This window comes from Cibotium barometz, chromosome 10 (genome assembly GCF_041138505.1).
Source record: "Cibotium barometz isolate CiBa-2024 chromosome 10, ASM4113850v1, whole genome shotgun sequence".
Classification (NCBI taxonomy): Eukaryota; Viridiplantae; Streptophyta; class Polypodiopsida; order Cyatheales; family Cibotiaceae; genus Cibotium; species Cibotium barometz.
In genome coordinates this window covers 28,082,207-28,101,075 of record NC_141055.1, presented here as the reverse complement: position 1 = coordinate 28,101,075, position 18,869 = coordinate 28,082,207, and the positions used below count along the sequence as shown (strand labels likewise).

General features: G+C 46.0%; 1 protein-coding gene across 1 annotated transcript in view; it reads right to left on the bottom strand.

Annotated features, from left to right (window-relative positions):
• Positions 1-18,869, bottom strand: part of LOC147634744 (aspartate--tRNA ligase 1, cytoplasmic-like) — a 52,800-nt gene that overhangs the window by 7,699 nt on the left and 26,232 nt on the right.

Genomic DNA, 18,869 nt, shown 5'->3' with positions numbered 1-18,869 from the left:
CCAACACGCTCGACAGTGCCGCTCAACTCTAGAGGTCGGCTGACGGCTTTGTCACAGGCCAACGGTCTACCGCTCTCCAGCATCAGCGTCGACCACAGCTGGATCCTGGTGCTCTGCTATTGTGTGAGGACTAGCTTCCCTCCTAGCCCCTCAAAGAGGATCTAAACTGGGACCACGCGGGGGGGGGGGGGGCGCGGTCTCTTAGATTGTCGACGAGGACAAGCTCTAGCGAGATACCCCAATTGCTTGCATATGAAGCATTGGCCTCGGAGGCCACAATACTCTACTCTCTACAAAATGGGGCTCCCTCTTGGAGTCAAGGAAGAGATATGACGTGTGGCACTGTCTCCAAGGAGGCTATGCCGGTGTAAACAGATGGAATCTCGGCTGCCCGAAAAAGAACCAAAGCAGCAATGGGGGAGGGGAGGTTTCCATCACTCTCTTGATAGCACCACCTATTACCAGGAGAAGAGGAAGGTATTCCTTCCAAAGGCCTGGAAAGCTGACTATCACGGGAAAGCCAAACACCGGCCAATGGTTCGGATGCTAGGTCGAACCTGTGATGCCACCTTGCAAAGAAGGCCTAGGCCGTACCATTGTAAGGGGTCTCAGATGCATGACTCCATCCGACGTTGCTGGCAAGTCAAACTCAACCTGGTAGTAGCCACACCCCAAAGGATGAATATCAGTAATCTTTCCCAACCACACTTAATTTAATGAGTAGAGAAAAGGCGAGGAAGGGCGCAATGAAGGAGGCGGGGGAGAGGACGGAGGAGAATGCGGGGGACTGGCGGGGGGGGGAGAGGGGGGGCGCGACGGCGAGAAGCAGCGGGGGGGGGGGGGGGGGGAGAGGCGGAACTCGCAGGCGAAGTCGTACAGCAGTCGTGCGCTACCACTCTCAGCGTCTAAACTTGAGCCCGCTTGGCACTATGAATGGTGTCCCCTCTATCCCCATCATGCCACAGTTTTTGAACGGGCCGCCCCCTATCCCACCCCCCCCCCCCATGATGACTCTATTACAGGGAGTATTTACAAATACATGTAGAGAGTGCTCTTGCATCAAATTTCGAGATACAAGAATGAAAACAAAAGAAAACAAACCCTCCACCCAAGCCCAAGGTCAAGGGTGTTTCTAGCTTCACACTGGTCAAATGTGGATCTCGCGGGAGGAGTTCCAGTCTCACATAGCCGGCTATGTGGATCTCACAACCCCTCCCAATCTCACACTGTAGACTGGATGCACCTAGAGAGCCTTGCTCATCTAGTCTACAACATAATAACAAAAGAACCTGTTTCTAGCTTTCGAAACCTCGAAATCTCAAAACTTCGAAACGGTTTTTTAAAACTTTGAAACCTCTCGAGTACGGCAGTTTTGCCCAAATGTCAGGTTTCGTCCCTTCCTCTCGCCCCAATTTTTTTGGGATTTTTTTATTTTTGTTTTTCTTCCATATCCTCCTCATCACCTTTCTTCCCTCTTCTTCCCTTGCCTCCCTCCTTCCCTTTCCATCTTCTTCTACTTCTTTCACCTCTACTCCTCCTTCCTTTATTCTCTTTTTTTTTTTTCGTGAAATGGTGTTTTATATTATATGTAAAATGTACATCAGCCACATGGCTCACACAGAACCTATGGCCCCAAACAAAACCCCCACAAAAGATCCTCTAAAGGATCATGACCATGCAAACCTGTACACTAATAAGAAAGCCTCCTAGCCAAATAAGCATCCCAGATAGAAGCATCAAAGATGAGCCAGCCGGGCCGCCGTAGACCATAAGGAAATAACATCTGCATCCAGTAGCTGAGCTGAGAGAAGAGAAGAAAACTGCCAAAGCAGCAAACCGCGGATACGTAGAATGTGCCCATGTATTCCAGACAAGGAATCAAAAATGAACCCATTCCGTGTAGTCCAAATATGCCAAAGTCCTGTCCATCTAAGGAAATGGAATATCACAAGGTGGCTGTCTGAAGTAATGACTTGAGGACAAATCCCAAATATCCACTGATGAGCCGAAACAGTAGACCTCTCTACTGCCTCCCAAACGCGAGAGACAAAAGACCAAATCTGACGGGCCACTGGACAACTCATGAACAAATGCATAACTGTTTCAGTGCATGTCGTGCAGAAGAAGCAAGAGGCCAGTGTAATTTTACGACGGCTCAGCTGATCCCGTGTAGGTAACCCTCCCACCAACATCCTCCAAATGAAAACCTTACCTTGGTAAGGGAGTTTAGACTGCCAACCACGCATAAGAGTTTTCTGCCACCATGATTTAGACTTGTGCAATCCCCACACCTTATTGGCCTTGGCTGAAACCCAATCTTTCTCTGATACAAGCTTATGATAGACCTGGTTAGCTGAGAGTGATATCAAGTCACCAGATTTACATAGTGCCCAATCAAGCCAAGGCTGATCTGCAGATGGCCGAGGCAATGGAGTAAAAGGCTCAACTGCATGCATGATGTCAGCCCATAGTGGCTGAAATGTCCGAGGAACCCTAAAGTGCTGCCGAATACAACGAAATGAATATGGCCTGTCACGACCAGGTATCACAGCATCTCGCATCTAACCAAGCCTAGCCTGACCATGCGGTTGAGTCGTATGCGTGAAGCATCTCTGTCTGGCCAAACAATGACACGCGACTCTACAAATGTTTCGAACTGCAAAGAGTTCAAAAGTAGTCTTTCATGACCAGGATCCCACCGAGCCAACAGTAGAACTTCATGCCAAGAAAGGAGAATATGCGATAAAATGTGTGATGAGCGAATACGGACAGGATGAGCCGCATTGACAATGTCCCACCATGAAGCCTACACACGTGTCCGCCCATGTGACAATCCCTCCAACTCAATCAAGTCACGAGCCATGAAAACCCAAGGCTGCTCTTGCAAACACATATCCTGAAAAAGCGCCCACCTACGCGCCACCATATGCAAGCGGACATCCAGTAAAGCAGCCCCACCCATTCTTTTGGGCGTCGTAATGTGATTCCAAGCTATCCATGTTTGACCCATAATATTTCCTTGCCTCTTCCACAGCATAAACCGAATGGGAGCAACCAAACGGATGAGAGATTTGTGCGTCCAAGGTAGCAAAGGTAAAAAATAGGAAATCATGCTAAGCATAATAACCTGAGCTACCTTAACCCTCACATGCATAGGCCACCCTTGAGCTTTCCAATACACAAATTTATCTGAGATCCGAGCAGAAATCCAAGCAAGAAGCGCTTGGGGGTCCACATCCACACCCACCGGATATCCAAGATGACGAACAATGTCTCCTGTATGCACCACACGGCCTTGCCACCCTAATGCCTCAAGATCAAATTCCGTGCATACAATGAGGGCTGATTTTGATGAATTTATTTTCAGCCCAGAAGCCAATGCAAAATTATTCCAAGCTTCCATTGCTCGATCTATATTGGCTTTTTCGGCCCTGAGAAACATAAAAGTATCATCCGCAAGGGCTTGAGCAACCAATTGCTTGCCATGAGGGAGATGCAAACCAACCACTTCACCATGCGATGCCATAGCATCTAGGCGAGATAACATAGGATGAGTGGCAATGGCAAAGAAAAGAGGGCTAAGAGGACAACCCTGCCGGAGAGAACGGGTGAGAGAAATACCATCCGAAAGTCCTCCATTGAGCATAATCCGCGTGATAGAGCCAGAGCCAAGTAAATGCACCAAATTAGCCATTTTGGGACCAAAGCCCATGGCTGTCATTAACTGAGAAAGGAAAGACCAGCTGGCATGATCAAAAGCTTTTTCAAGATCCAGCTGCACCATCACAATCTCTTGCTTCTTTGCCTTGGCATAATCCACTCCAATTTGAACATTAAGAATATTATGCAAAATATTCCTGCCATGCACAAATCCATATTGATATGGATGAACAAGAGTAGGAAGCACCTTCTGCAAGCGATTGGCAAAAATCTTTGTAAAGATTTTATACATAATACCCATAAGTGAGATCGGGCGCCATTGAGCCAAAGAAGTAGGCGAAGGGACTTTGGGCAACAAACGAAGTATGCCCAACTTCCAATCGGCAGGCATATATCCCTCATCCCAAACCCTTTGACAAATAAGCGTCAAAGGCTCTGCAAGCTGATCAGCATATTTTCGGAAAAACTCATTTGTCAAACCATCCCAACCAGGGCTCTTTCCCATGGGAAGTTTGGAGAGAACAACTTCCACTTCCCCTTGAGTAACAGGAGCATCAAGCTGAACCGCCACATCAGGGTCAACTTGATATCGTACTTCAACAAACAATGACTCCCTTGCAGCCAGGACAGCCGGTGAGACATCCTCTCGAGGGGCAAGCAAATCTTCATAAAACCTGATGCAATGCTGAATAACCTCAGAAGGTTGAGTAACAAGGTTGCCTTTGGCATCCATCAGCCTAACAATATTCTCACGCATATGTTTTTGATGCAACTTATCATAGAAGCGATGAGATTGACAGTTAGCATCCCGCAAAGCATCAAGACGTGCAAGTAGTTTAAAGCGAACATATTGTGCTTCCTGCACCCTAGATAGCTCCTTTTTCAGCCATTCTATGGCATCCGTAACTTCAGCATCCATAGAGTCAGTAAACATGAAAGCCTGCAAGCCCTTTAAAAGCGACTCAAGGAGGGCCACATGCTGTTTTTGTATAGAGGCATTAGCAAGACCATAATGCCGTGCTAATTTCCGAGTGTTGGTAAGGAACACTGGCCAAGCATGATAATCAGCCATGGACACTCTTGTGGAGAAATGTCGTATCAATTGACGCATATAAACATCAAAAACTTCATGCTCCAAAAAAGTGTGATTTAAGCGCAAAGGCAAGCGTCCCAACAAGCCTTTATATGCATCCACAGGATGATAGACCATTTCAAACACAAGCGGCCAATGATCTGACAAAACCTGTTGCTGATCAACCATCATAGTAAGAACCTCTGGCAAAAAGAGATCTTGATGTAAAATATACATCCTATCCAATCTAGCATAAGTGCCCCGAAACTGTTGTGAGGCATAAGTGTAACCCCTTTCATCTGAATGCAACCAAGACTACATGTCTTGTTTTAGCGACCTTGCTGCAAAAGCTTCCCATGCCTTTCTCTCCGCGCCATCCATTACAGAATGAGGCGACGTGGCTTGCTCCCTGGAGACACACATATTAAAGTCCCCCATCACAAAGCCAGGATGAGAGATTGAAAGAGCACACAAGTCATTCCACAGCAAACGGCGTGCACGAGCATTATTTGGAGCATACACCCCTAACAACCATAAAGGCGTATCATCCCAAACAATCTGTATCACTAGAAATCTTCCATGAACATCTTGAATCACAAGAGAAGGCTGAAACTGCGAACGAACAGCAAACATAACACCTGACTGCGAAGCAGGATGTCCGCTGTAGAAAACATGAAATCCCTTATATACATAGGCTTTGCCAGCCAACTTATGCTGCTTATGTTCAACTGCACACAAAACATCCCAACCATGACAAAAAGTTGTACGCCAAAGCCTGAATTGCTTTTGGCGCGAAGAAATACTCTTTACATTCCATTGTACAATTTTCATAAGCCTTCCCAAAAAAGGAATCAACAAGGCCGTGTACTAGGCCCAGGACAATTTGCCAAATCACGAACCTTTTGAAGCATTGCATTTTTAGACATGGTATTTGTGATCTCAGATTGCCCTTGGAGTTCCCGAGCACGTGTCAAAGGGTAATGACCATCCCATGGCGAGATGACCTCACCCTTCGAACCAAACACAAGAGGCAATTGTTGTTGTGCTTCTTTTGTTAGGCGATTTCTAATAGGATAGCGTTCTACTCTATCCACCCCAAGAGGCCCTGTACCCTTAGAAAGTTGGCCTCCCGGCCTCTCAATCCTGGTCTGTTGCTGGGCACCTGAACCCAAAGGGCGACGAGCATATGTATGTAAGGGCCCCTGATGAGTACGCAAAGGCCCCCGCCAAACAGCATCTGAGAAATCCCCCCGCGGGGCAACAAATCGTGTCTTTTTACCACGTACTTCCACCCATGGCTGCTCAACCTCATTCTGAACATCCACATGTATATCCATGTGTTGGGCATCATGTGAAGGAGCATCATGCTCATCTTCCACGGGCAACTGCCCATCAAGGATATCCTTTGTAGCAGCAACTTGTTCTTTCTTAGGACATTCGGAGACAAAGTGGCCCATCTCACCACATTTGAAACAGTGGCCAGCAAATGTATCCCACCTCAATTCATACATTAAAGGTTGCAGCCCAGCCATATTGACACGCAAATGTGTCGGCCTAGGTCTCCCAGTATTCCACAACATGCATAGACGATTTCGGTTTCTAGATGTCATTCGAGGCACCACCAAGACATCACCGATACCTCGCATGAGACTTGGTAAAACACGCCAAAACATTGGTGGGAATTGTTTCACTTCAACCCAAACTGGGCAAGCCTGGCGCAACATATCTGCCATAGGCTTCCACGGAACCACATGAACCAACTGCCCATCCAAAAAAAGTGGCACATGCTCCAAGACTGCCCTACGGGCTTCCGAAGTGCGAAAAAGTATTTCATAAAAGCCTCTCGGACCATCGTAAATCTCCTCAAGTGCCTCAGGCGACACCAAGCGGCCCAGCCATGCTCCAAGACGAGGCAGCAATGGAATACGCCCAGTAAAGAAAAAGATAGCAGCACGATCATGAAAATCTGCTAGCTGTTGTAGCAACAAAGGAGTCTCCATGCATACATCAGCCACACCACTATTATCCACTGCAGCCATTTGCACGCTATTTGCCTTCACATATTCTTGCAGAAGCTCACCAGTGATCTGCAGCAAACGTGCAAACTCCGGAGAAGGTGCCTGAGAACTTTCCTCTGCATTCTCTCCAACATTCACCGGAGTATAGCTTACATCAACATCAAGCCTTTGACGTTTTTGTTGCTCTGAGGCATCTGAAGCATAACCCACATCCTTCTCGATCATCTCCTCAATAAGATCCATGTTAAGGCTATTGGCAGCCATGTCGCCAACAGCAGCAGCCGGGTCATCCAAATCCATGTACAAAAGCAAAGAAAACTCGTTCTCTCAAACCCAAATTCAGCACCTGCTGCAGTGCTGGCTGGAAACTCTTCTGTACCTGCAGTACCTGCTGAAACCCTACTGTACGTGCAGTACTGGCTGGAAACTCTTCTGTACCACCTGCTGAAACCCTACTGTACCTGCAAGTCACCTGCTAGAAACCCTACTGTACCTACAGTACCGGCAGCTGGAAACTCTTCTGTACCTGCAATACTTGCGGAAACTATTGCACCTTGAAGAACCCCTACTGTACTGCAGCACCTGCTGGAAACCCTACTGAACCTGCAGTACTTGCTATAAACCCTAGTGTACCTGCTGTATTTACAGTAATACCTCTTGTTGCAAGCAGCTCCACTGATAACGAAAGGCGGTGTGTTGTCTTCTCTGCAAGGATGTCGATCACACAAAGGGCAAGCGTATCTCTGCTGAACGGCCTGTTGATGGCGACTATCTGCTGGGGGTGACGACTGCCTGCTGAAGGCGACTATCCGCACACACACACACTCTCTCTCTCTCTCTCTCACACACACACACACACACACACACACACACACACACAGAGGGTTGTACAGAGAAGAGGAGCGATAAACAGTAGCTAAGCAGAGGGTATAACCTCTCTCTCTCTCTCTCTCTCTCTCTCTCTCTCTCTCTCTCAGAGCCTTAGCCCACCATCTGTGGACGACTCACTTGTGACCACCTTTATTCTCTTTTTCTCTCCTCTTCTTCTTCCTTTATTCTCTTTTTCTCTCCTCTTCTTCTTCCTTTCTCTTCTTCTCTCCTCTTCTCCCTTGCTCTTCTTCTCCTTTTCTCTTCTTCTCCTCTTTTCTTTTCCTTTTTCTTCATACACCATCCTTCAATGTCTTAAATCTTTCCCAATTTCTACTTTCTCTTCTTCAATTTCGTAAGAATCCTTGATTGAACCACTTGTGGCATCTAATCAAGCAAAATTGCCATAATGCCTCACCAAAATAAGAATGGTTCCCGAAGGTGTGAGAAGACACCATTTTTTCATCATTACACTGTTTTTAGATAGCTACTATAAGTTCTTTAAGTATTACACTTTATGAAATTATTGATTTTTTTAAACCTCGCGGTTTGTTAGCCAAGGGATGAAACCTTTCGAAACAAAACCTAAAAAACCTCAAAACGAAAAAACCTTGAAACGTTTCTTGTGACCATGGTCTTCAATCACAAGTTGAAACACTTGTGTCCAACATCTCTTCCTAACACATACATTCCATTTGATACTCCCTTAAGGCACTTGTATAAAGAGAAGAATTTGATGAAGAGCCTTCAGCGGGTCCACCCTTAAGTTTATGAATGGTTCACCACCCACTTGTGTGTGTGAGATAAGATGATGATGATAAACAAATGTCCTTCCCTGTATGCAGCTTGTGCATGTATTAGGGTACACTAGAGTTGCACACGTGGCCAACAATGCCTTAAAGTCTTTTTTTATTTTCTCCTTTTATTTTGATGTGCCTAAAACCCATGTAAATGATATTGGATTCCTCTACTAATTAAAGTCCTCCCCTTAGATAGGACTCATGGGTTTGTGTGCCCATTGGGGTACTGGTCACACTAGCACTGCCAAAAGAGCCACTAATCATATCAACAAGTTTTTGGAGAAGTTATTGATCATATCAGCAAAGCTCTCAACCCTCTAGAAATACAAGTCCATGCCACAAGACTACTGATCATATCAGTAAAACCCTAACATTGGACATCCTTAGGGTGATTCACCAGTCAAACTCGTGTTCAAATGCTTAGAAGGGTCCAAGCATTCACTTAAGGATACCTTGTTGTTCAAGGAGCCAAATGGTGACATGGGAAAAGGACGGGGACAGCTAAGGATAAGTGGCGGAGGGAGAAGAGGCAAGGGACGCAAACTAGGGGCGAGAGAGAGGGGCACCGTGTTGGAGGGGGAGAAGGCGGAAGAAGGGGGGCCACACATAGCTTAGTGGGGGAGAGGGGGCGACAACTGGCAAGAGGGGGAAGCTAAGGGCAGGGCAACCGGGGGGGGGGGGGGGGGGCATTGCGAGCAAGGGAGGGAGGGAGAAAACAAGGCGGGGGTGGCGATGGCAAGCAAGGAGAGGCGAGCAGTCACAGCATGAAGAGGGGGGGGGGGGGGGGGGGTCTCACAACTTCCGTGATAGGTTTGCCCTTTTTCGCAAGGACATATTCAAGGTTTGTTTCCAAGTTGCTTGTTTTTATGTTTTACAAATTCACACTTCATTACAGTGTGGGTGGACAAGTTAGATGTAAGTTTAGACCATTTGATTAAATGGCTGTCTGCACACTTATAAAACAAACACCCATTTAATGAAATTAATATAAAATATTAGTGCATGTGTCAAGTACTTTTCAACATTGCTACTTTGTTTGTGCTGAGTCATTTCATTCTTGTTTAAAAGTATTAATAGTTCAAGTGTGTCACAAGATTGTGCTAAAACCTGACTAGGGAATTTTCATTGACGATGATTGGGCTGATTGCACTCAATGTACATATTATCCTTCTAGTAATCCAGTGGAAGACCAAACAAGTATAGCATATAAACCAACACGTGTGGCTCCTCAAGAGCCTTGCAGCGGTCCACTAAGCCTTTAAACTCCTATGAATAATTATCAAGGCTCTTCTTTCCCATCTCCAACTTAGACAACCTCTGAACGTTGCCTATCTTGTTAATAGAAACAAAATCTGCCTTGAAGGCAAGCGGAAAATCGGCCCACGTCCTCGGCTTTTTACATGCAAATCCTTCCAGCAGGTGACTCCTATTCTGAAGCATGAACTGTATCTGACTGATTCGCTGGTCATTGACGATATACGTAAAGCTCCTCACACTCTGTCCATTGTCTCAAGAAGAGATCTTGGCTAGAAAGAGAGTTGAATTTTAATGTTGGGCGTTCTCGCGGTCTTGCATTGGTCCATTCCAAAGGCTCATTTGGAACTTCTTGTAGGCCTGAAGTGATGGACGGACAGCTGAGCCAAGATGGCTTGGGGAGTCATACAGAAATCTTCCCAATAGGGGGGCTCGGGCATCATGTAGAGCTTTATTAAAGAAGTTCATTGCCTGCAGTCTCCTACCAGGTGGGAAGGGGGAATGTGGAAGAATTTCTACTAGCAGATGGATGTAGATAGCTGCCCCTATTCACAAAGTCAGTACCTCCTTTGGGGAAAGTTTGCAGCTACCCTTTTCCAAGCTTGGAAACTCCACCAGGTGCTCTTTCAAGAGCCGCCCACCTGCGAGGATGAGCGCCTTCACCAGCCTTTGATGTGGAATGAGCTCACCCACCTCCCTTAAGGCCACCAACTTGGATCCACTCACAAGTTGCTTGGGGCCACCTATGCTCAGTGGTCCTAACACCTGTAGACCAAGGCACGGGGTTTGGCACTAGATTCGTGGATGGAGTTGGGGTACTTGGTGTGATAGCTCTATGAGTACACTTAGCAAGCCCCATTGCCGAGATGGCAACCGTGAGAGCTGTTATTGCAGTGGCTGCGTCAAAAGGCTGGGTTTTACATCAAATGTTCGACTGGACTGGGATGCCGAACATGGCATCTCAGCTGGTTTCCTCTCCAATTTCTGGCACCCGCAATGGGAAAGATTTCGGCTGCAAGAAGATGACCCTCTTCTTGTGGCTCCTAGCTCACCCCAGCCTTGGCGTAGGCACCTGCCTAGCCATTGTAGGGCGCCCGGCTTAGTGCAGTCAATGCAGAGCACCTTAGGAGACTCAATGACACTGCCTTTGGATTGCCTGAAGGCACGGCAGATGTGGTGAAGAGTTCTCCAATTGTTTACTTAGAGGTTAGGAGGTCACGTGGGGTGCAACAGCTTGGGTTACAAAGTTCGATGCAGCACTAAGTTATGAGGAGGATCACAATGGCCTCGCCCTTCAGTTCTGCAACTTATGTCAGCCTCCAAGTGACACCACCTCAGTGGACTCCCGAGACTCAAAGGTACCAACACTCACAACTTATCATCAGCATCTCTGATTGGCACATTTTGTGCGTGAGATGCCGCAAAGCTATCGATGGCTCCAGCATTCCACTGGCGGAGGTTGTCCACAACATCTACACATACATCATTCACACCTTTCGAGGGAGATGGGAGCACCACAGGCAATTCCGACCAATGCAGCACCAAGCTGCATGCCGCGAACCTGACCATGAAAGATAAGTAATTGGATTGACAGTTGAGTACATAAAAGTTAAAATATACCCGACCTCCATAGACAACAAGAGAAACCAGCCAGAGAGAGATCAGCAAGCACCCTTTGAGGGGGGACATTTGATATAATGTATTTGAAAGTGGACATACATGGAGGCCACGTACATGGCTATAAACTTGTATATAGTGAGCATTAGAAAATTTGAAAAAAAAAAAGGCCCCACCACCCACACCAGACCTTGGATTTGGTGAGGGTGGGGTGGGTCTTTTTGTATATTTCTAATGCCAACCAAGCATGGCTATAGTTACAAAATAGCATTTTGGCATTGTCCAATGCTAAAAACACCTCAAGATTCCCCAACCACTACACCTCACCACTATCAAGCTAATCACTCAAAGAAAATTAACCTTGCCCTAATATTTAACCCCATAGTCCAATTACACATCAAATATCATCTGCTAGCTGACAATGTAGACAGTGGCCATAATGCAACTAGGGGCATTCGGTAGAGCTACTTGAATTCCCTTGGTTGCGTCGACCTAGCCGGGGGGATCTGGCCATTATTTTTGTGCATGGTTTAGCCCAAGGCCTCGCAGAAACCAAGAAGAGGCCCCTTGTGATGGGGAGAAACAGTTAGGGTTTCACTTGTGTGAGACATACACAGAGAGAACAAGGGAGAGAGAGAGAGAGAGTTGTGGGGATAAGTCAACTCATGAAGCATGAGTGTGTGACTCCCCTATCACACATGTATATTGCACTAGTACACATAGTGCACTTAGTACATTAAAAGTACTAAGTGTACTATGTACTATAACTTATGGGCTTGTACACACTATAAGGGTGGGCATAACGCCTTTACCCCAACAACCTCCCACTTAAAGGCAAAGTGCCCTTAAGTAAAGGAAAAGAAAAAATCAGCATGTACATGATAATATACAAGGCCATATCAAGGCTGAAACTGGCCTCATCCAATGCCCATCAAGTGTCTGCAATGAGCAAACCGCTCCGGAGGCAAACTCTTCGTCAACAGATCAGCCGGGTTGTCATCCGTATGAATCTTAACAAGCTGAATTTGCTTGTTCTCTATCACCTCTCCGATGAAGTGATACTTCACATCCACATGCTTCGTCTTTGCATGAAAGACAGGGTTCTTTGCCAACTGGATGGCACTCTGACTGTCACAATGCAACAATGGAATATCCCCTGTATAACCCAAATCAACCACTAACCGAGATAGCCATAATGCCTCCTTGCAAGCCTCTGTGGCTGCAATATACTCGGCCTCTGTAGTAGATAAGGCAGTGCACTTCTGCATCCTGGATATCCATGACACAGCACCTCCTGTGAATGTAAACACATAACCGGTAGTAGACTTCCGGTTATCTGGATGACCGGCATAATCCGAATCCGTGTAACCATGCACTAATGCATCCTGTTTGCCAAAGCAAATGCACATATCCTGTGTGCCCTTCAGGTATCTCATGACACCTTTCACTGCTTCCCAATGCTTCTTGCCAAGGTTGGCCATGTATCTAGAAACCACTCCCACTGCAAATGCAATGTCCGGCCTAGTAGCAACCATGGCATACATGAGACTGCCACAAGCTGAAGCATACGGAATCTTGGCCATATCAGCCCTGTCTCTATCTGACTGTGGGCTGTCCATAGCACTGAGTTTCACATATGGAGGCAAAGGAGTACTAGTCTTCTTCCCCCCATCCATATTGAACCTCTGCAAGACTTTGCCAATGTATTCCTTCTGAGACAAATACAACACATGCTGATTTCTGTCCCGAAGTATCCGCATACCCAAGATGTGATTTGCATCACCCAAATCCTTCATATCAAAGGTTTCATGCAGCCTCTTCTTCAAAGCATCCATCTCTTTACGAGATTTACCGGCAATCAACATATCATCAACATACAAAATGAGAATCAATAGACTGCCATCCAAAGCTTTCTTGGTGTACAAGCAGTGATCTATGTCACTTCTCCTGAATTTTTGAGATTTCATGAATGTATCAAATTTATGATACCATTCTCTTGGTGCCTGTTTGAGCCCATAAAGACTCTTTTTCAGCTTGCATACAAGCTTCTCCTTTCCACTCACTGCATAACCCTCTGGCTGCTGCATATATATCTCCTCATGGAGATCACCGTGAAGAAAAGCAGTCTTCACATCCATCTGAATCAAGTCCAGATCATCATGCGCAACCAAAGCTAACACAGCTCTAAGTGTGGTCATTTTGACCACTGGAGAGAAGATCTCATCAAAGTCCACACCATATTCCTGCTTGAAGCCCTTAGCCACTAACCTGGCTTTGTATCTTGGCTTTGCATCTCGTGCAACTTTGAGCCTGTATACCCATTTGCATGGCGAAACCTTCTTGCCTGCAGGCAAATGCACCAACTTCCATGTTTCATTTTTATGCAAAGAATCCATCTCTGACTTCATGGCACGCTCCCATAGAGCCTTGTCTGCTTTCTGTAAAGCCTCCTTATAACATGAGGGCTCCCCACAGTCAGTAAGCATCAAATAGTCAACCCCTGGAACAAACCTGTCAGGGGCTCTGGAGGGTCTAGTGGACCTCCGTACCCAATGACCATCATTTGCAGGTTGCTGTCCAGCCTGCATATCACCCATTGGTGGCTCCTGTTCCATGCCATAGGGCTGAAAAATCATGCCCGGTATTTCCTCTATCTGTGGTATATCCATAGGGATATCTTCTGCCATCTCTGGCTGTCCATTTGGACCATTTTCAGCACCATTTAAGGGCTGGTTTTCCTGCTGTAATGGCTGATTTACAGCCCTTTGTTGTTGTCCATGATGTCCATCATCATCAAAGATGACTCTGCCACGCTCATGTTGCCTTGCAGGCTCCTTATACATGCAAGAGAAATTGTTTTGTATAAATCATGAGCATAAAAGCTTGAGTATGAATGTATGTGAAAAAAATGGTACATTAACTTGGGCTATAGTAATCACATGATCAGCCATGATGAATGGTTTAAAGCAAAGCAAGAAGTGGAAGTGCCTTCATATGTGACTACTATCGAGGATGACACAACCCATCTTGCTACTCATGTGGGTGTGACATACAAATACAGATTGTATACACACCTGAGAGGAGAAACACTTATATAATGTATTATGTGTTCTAGGTATTACAAAGAACTTACTACTAGTGGAAAAATGGTTGAGCAAGACATGAGAGTGATATTTGATCCTATGGAATGTTTTCTTTATGATTGTAAAAAGCTGAAAATAAGCTCATAGTTTCACCTCTGTCACCATATCCTAGGAATATGCATTTGTGAGACTTAGGATCAAGTTTGGTGCGCATTTCCCTGCGTATGTGCACGTACGCAACGCAACCAAACACTCTCAAGTGCTTGTATGACGGAGGCTTCCCTGTCCCTTTCTGGCACTTTCCCACCAAGCCTCGTGTTAGGTGACCTGTTTATAAGGTGAACGGCTGTCATAACAGCTTCAGCCCAAAAACCATGAGGTAATGCAGCATGTGACAACATAGAACGGACCTTCTCCTGTATGGTCCTGTTCTCCCTCTCTGCTGTCCCGTTTTGTGGAGGATCATAAGGAGTAGAAAGCTCCCTCTTGATGCCTTTAGCATCACAAAAGTCCTGAAACTGTTTGGACATATACTCTCCACCATTGTCGGAACGCAAAGCCTTCAGTGTTTTGCCAGTTTGATTCTCAACAAGAGCAACAAACTTCTGAAACACTGAGAATGTATCACTCTTCAAACGAAGAGGATAAACCCACACCTTGCGTGTGGCATCATCTATAAAAGACACAAAGTATTTTGCCCCTCCGAAAGAAAGCTGAGGCATCTCACATACATCTGTATGCACAAGCTCTAACTGAGCATCTTTCTGTCCAAGAGCTTTCTTGTGGGGGCACTGTAGTTGCCTACCATATATACAATGCTCACAAAACTGAAAACTTGAAAACTTTAGAGAAGGCAAGTAACCCAAACGAGACAATTGCTCCATTCCCTTGACACTCATGTGTCCCAACCGGCTATGCCACATAGAAATTTCCGGCAGCTCGGTTGCATTTACATTAGCATGGTGACAAACACCTGCATGCATAAAATAAAGAGTGTCCACCTTAGAGCCTCTGGCAACAACCAGTGAGCCCTTACTAATTTTCCACTTTCCACTACCAAATGTGGTAACATAATCAGCATCATCAAGCTGTCCAGTAGAAAGCAAGTTCTTCTTGATCTCAGGCACATGCCTGACATCATGGAGCATAAGCTGTGAGCCATCTGAAAATACAAGTCTCACATCACCTCTGCCAAGAATCTTGCATGCATGGTTATCACCCAAATAAACCACTCCTTCATTGCCAGCAGTATACCTGATAAACAAGTCTCTGCAACCTGTGACATGAAAGAAGGCACCTGAATCAATGATCCATGAGTGCATACCATGACCACCTGTAAGAAGTGAATGGGCATCAAGTGAAGAAGTAAATAGGACCTCATCCTCACTGCCACCTGCATGTGACACATTGATTTCTTCAATCTTGACTCCACTTTTGCCCTTTGGCTTTACATCTTTGGCTTCATCCTTCTCTTTGTCTTTGCCTTTTCCCTTTTCTTTTTGATCATTTTTCCATTTGTAGCATTGCTTTTTGATGTGTCCCTTCTTGCCACAATAATGGCATTCCAAATCCTTTTTGGAGCGAGACTTGCTCCTTCCCCTTTCTTGGCTTTTTCCCCTTTGCTGGGATCTCCCACGTGCATTCATTGCATTGGACTTTCCAACAGAGTTGTTTTTCCTGTTCATCTCTTCCTGAAGAAGAGCACCCTCAACATCTGCATATGACAGCATAGCATGCGAATTGCTAGTGGCTGTCCTGAATGTGTCCCAACTCTCTGGCAAAGTGCATAACAAAAAAGTGGCTTTGAACTCATCGTCCATTGCCAATTTTTGATTAATGACCTAGCTGACAATACCATTAAACTCATTTAGATGGGCTGTCATAGACGCCCCTTCCTTCATCTGAAGACCTATGAGTTTCTTCAACCAATACACTTTGCTTGAGGCACTTTGTTGGGCATACAAGTCCTGCAATCTCTGCCACATTCCCCAAGCTGTCTTCTCTTCACGAATAATGAAAAGTAATGAATCTGACACAGACAACATGATAGTAGATCTTGCCAGCTCATCCATATCTTCCCACTCTTCAGCAGTAAGAGAAGCGGGCATCACACCCCTTTCTTTGATAGGCTTGTGCTGCTTTTTCTGGAGCAACACATTGTAGCACTGGGTTTGCCAAATATCATAATTATGCGAGCCTTCAAGCTTCTTGATGTGAAGCAATGAAGAGCTCTCACCTGTGGTTGCCATAGCAAAATGCAACCTGTCAATGCCTGACTCCCTGCAAAGTGTGCAAACACTGCACCAAAAGCACACAAAGTGCTCACAGTTGTTCTCCCAAGCTTTATCTCCCACTGCGGAAGCAAGAATGCAACTTTTCTCCCACTTTTTGTGATGAAAACACCAAAATCTGGTTGCTGCAGATTTTGGACAGCACCTCAAATGTGCTCTTTTGCCCTTCCAAAGTACTGTACAGCAGTATTAAGTGCTCACCAATGATGTACCAAACCTGTACCGGCAAGTACAGCAGCTGAATTTGAACCTTTTGGTCACTCAAAACAGTGTACAGCCATGCCAAAACTTGCACAAAGCTGTGCCAAATCTGTACCAACAGGTACAGTAGCAATAAATGCTCTCTTGGCTGTCCAAATGAGAAAAAATCAGACTTTTACAGTCCTATACACTGCATACAACAGTCCCGAACAGAAATTGGGCAAAAGCCCCTTGACTGCAAGCTGATTTTTGAGGATTCAAGGCATAAATGTCTTGCCTGCTGCTTTGCCAAGCTCAACAAGCATAAAAACTTGAAAAGCCCCTTGATTTAAGATCAATTTCTGATCATACATGGTACATTGACGCACATGAAGGCATCCAGAGTGTTCACGATGCTTCCCCCTGGCCACATATACATCCAATACATGAAAGCCCCTTGATTTACAAGCACATTGAGTGCTTGTAAGGCATCAGCACATTATCCACAGCATCAAATGCGATCGCCTGCATGCAAATCAACCAAATCGGCACAAAAGCCTCTTGATTTGCACTGCAATTTGCTGCAATTTTGCCCAAAAGTGCGATTTTTCACATCATACAGCATGTATGAGTGCTTAATTGCACAATTACATCAAAAGCCCCAAATTTCGACATCCAATTTCTTGCAAATTGATCCTGATTGTGACCAATTTCCTGCAAATTGATCCTGATTGTGACCAATGTCACCCAATTTTGCCAATTTTGCTCAAAATTGAGCAATTTGGCACCTGTACCTGCTCAATTGCAAATAAGGGACATAAAAATTCCCGAAATTGAAGCAAAATACCTCTAATTTGGGCTGAATTTGAGGGGAAATTCTGATTTGAGGGGCAATTCTGATGTTGACTGCAGATTGTTGGTGATGCTCAGATGGCTGGCTGCTATGAAGCTCCCTGACCCATAGCTGCCTGTCGGCTTTCACAGGCTTGTCGGAGGCAGCACGCACAACAGAAGAAGACCAGCGTGGCAGAAAGTGGGCGACGAGTTGGAGGGACCTGCTTCGCCTGGTTCGCTCCACGCTGTTCACCAACGTAAGGCTGCTGGCGAATACGTCAACAAGCAAGCTCTCCGTCGGATCCAGCGCTACACGTATTCCTTACGTAGCTGACCGTCGACCGTGTACTTGGCTTACGTGTGTAACGCGTATTAGCGCTAATACGCGTTTTTTGCCAGCCGAATCGCCTAGCTGCCGCCGACTCATCCAGCTACGCTCCTGGTTTCGCCTAGCGCCAGCCGCCGACGCCCAGCGCTACACACTTGTAGTCGACTGTGTATCCACTCGCTGCTCACGCTAAAGGGCCAACGCTGCTTCACCGTGTAGAGCTACCACACTCGCCTGCGTGCCTATACTGCAGAAACGCTGACACGACTACAGACTTGTGGCTTATTTCACATCGGGTTCACTGCTGGCCTCCTCGCTATGCTGCCTTCTGATTTCTCACAGGATCGGCCTCACTCACTCACTCCACGCCTTACAGAAAAAGGGGAGGGAGGCGCTTCAAGCTCTGATACCAGTTGATGGGGAGAAACAGTTAGGGTTTCACTTGTGTGAGACATACACAGAGAGAACAAGGAGAGAGAGAGAGAGAGTTGTGGGGATAAGTAAACTCATGAAGCATGAGTGTGTGACTCCCCTATCACACATGTATATTGCACTAGTACACATAGTGCACTTAGTACATTAAAAGTACTAAGTGTACTATGTACTATAACTTATGGGCTTGTACACACTATAAGGGTGGGCATAACGCCTTTACCCCAACACCTTGCATGCCTGGTGGGCATTAGAAATTTTATTAAAAAGGCCTCCCATCAGACTATGGATATCTGGCAAGGGGGGGGACCTTTTTTAGTTTTAATGCCTACTAGGCATGCAAAGGGCCTCCCCATGGTGCCTAGGAGGCCCCTGGGGAAATAATGCACAAAACAAATGTTTGGAGCCTCCCCCAACCACCAACATGGCGCGA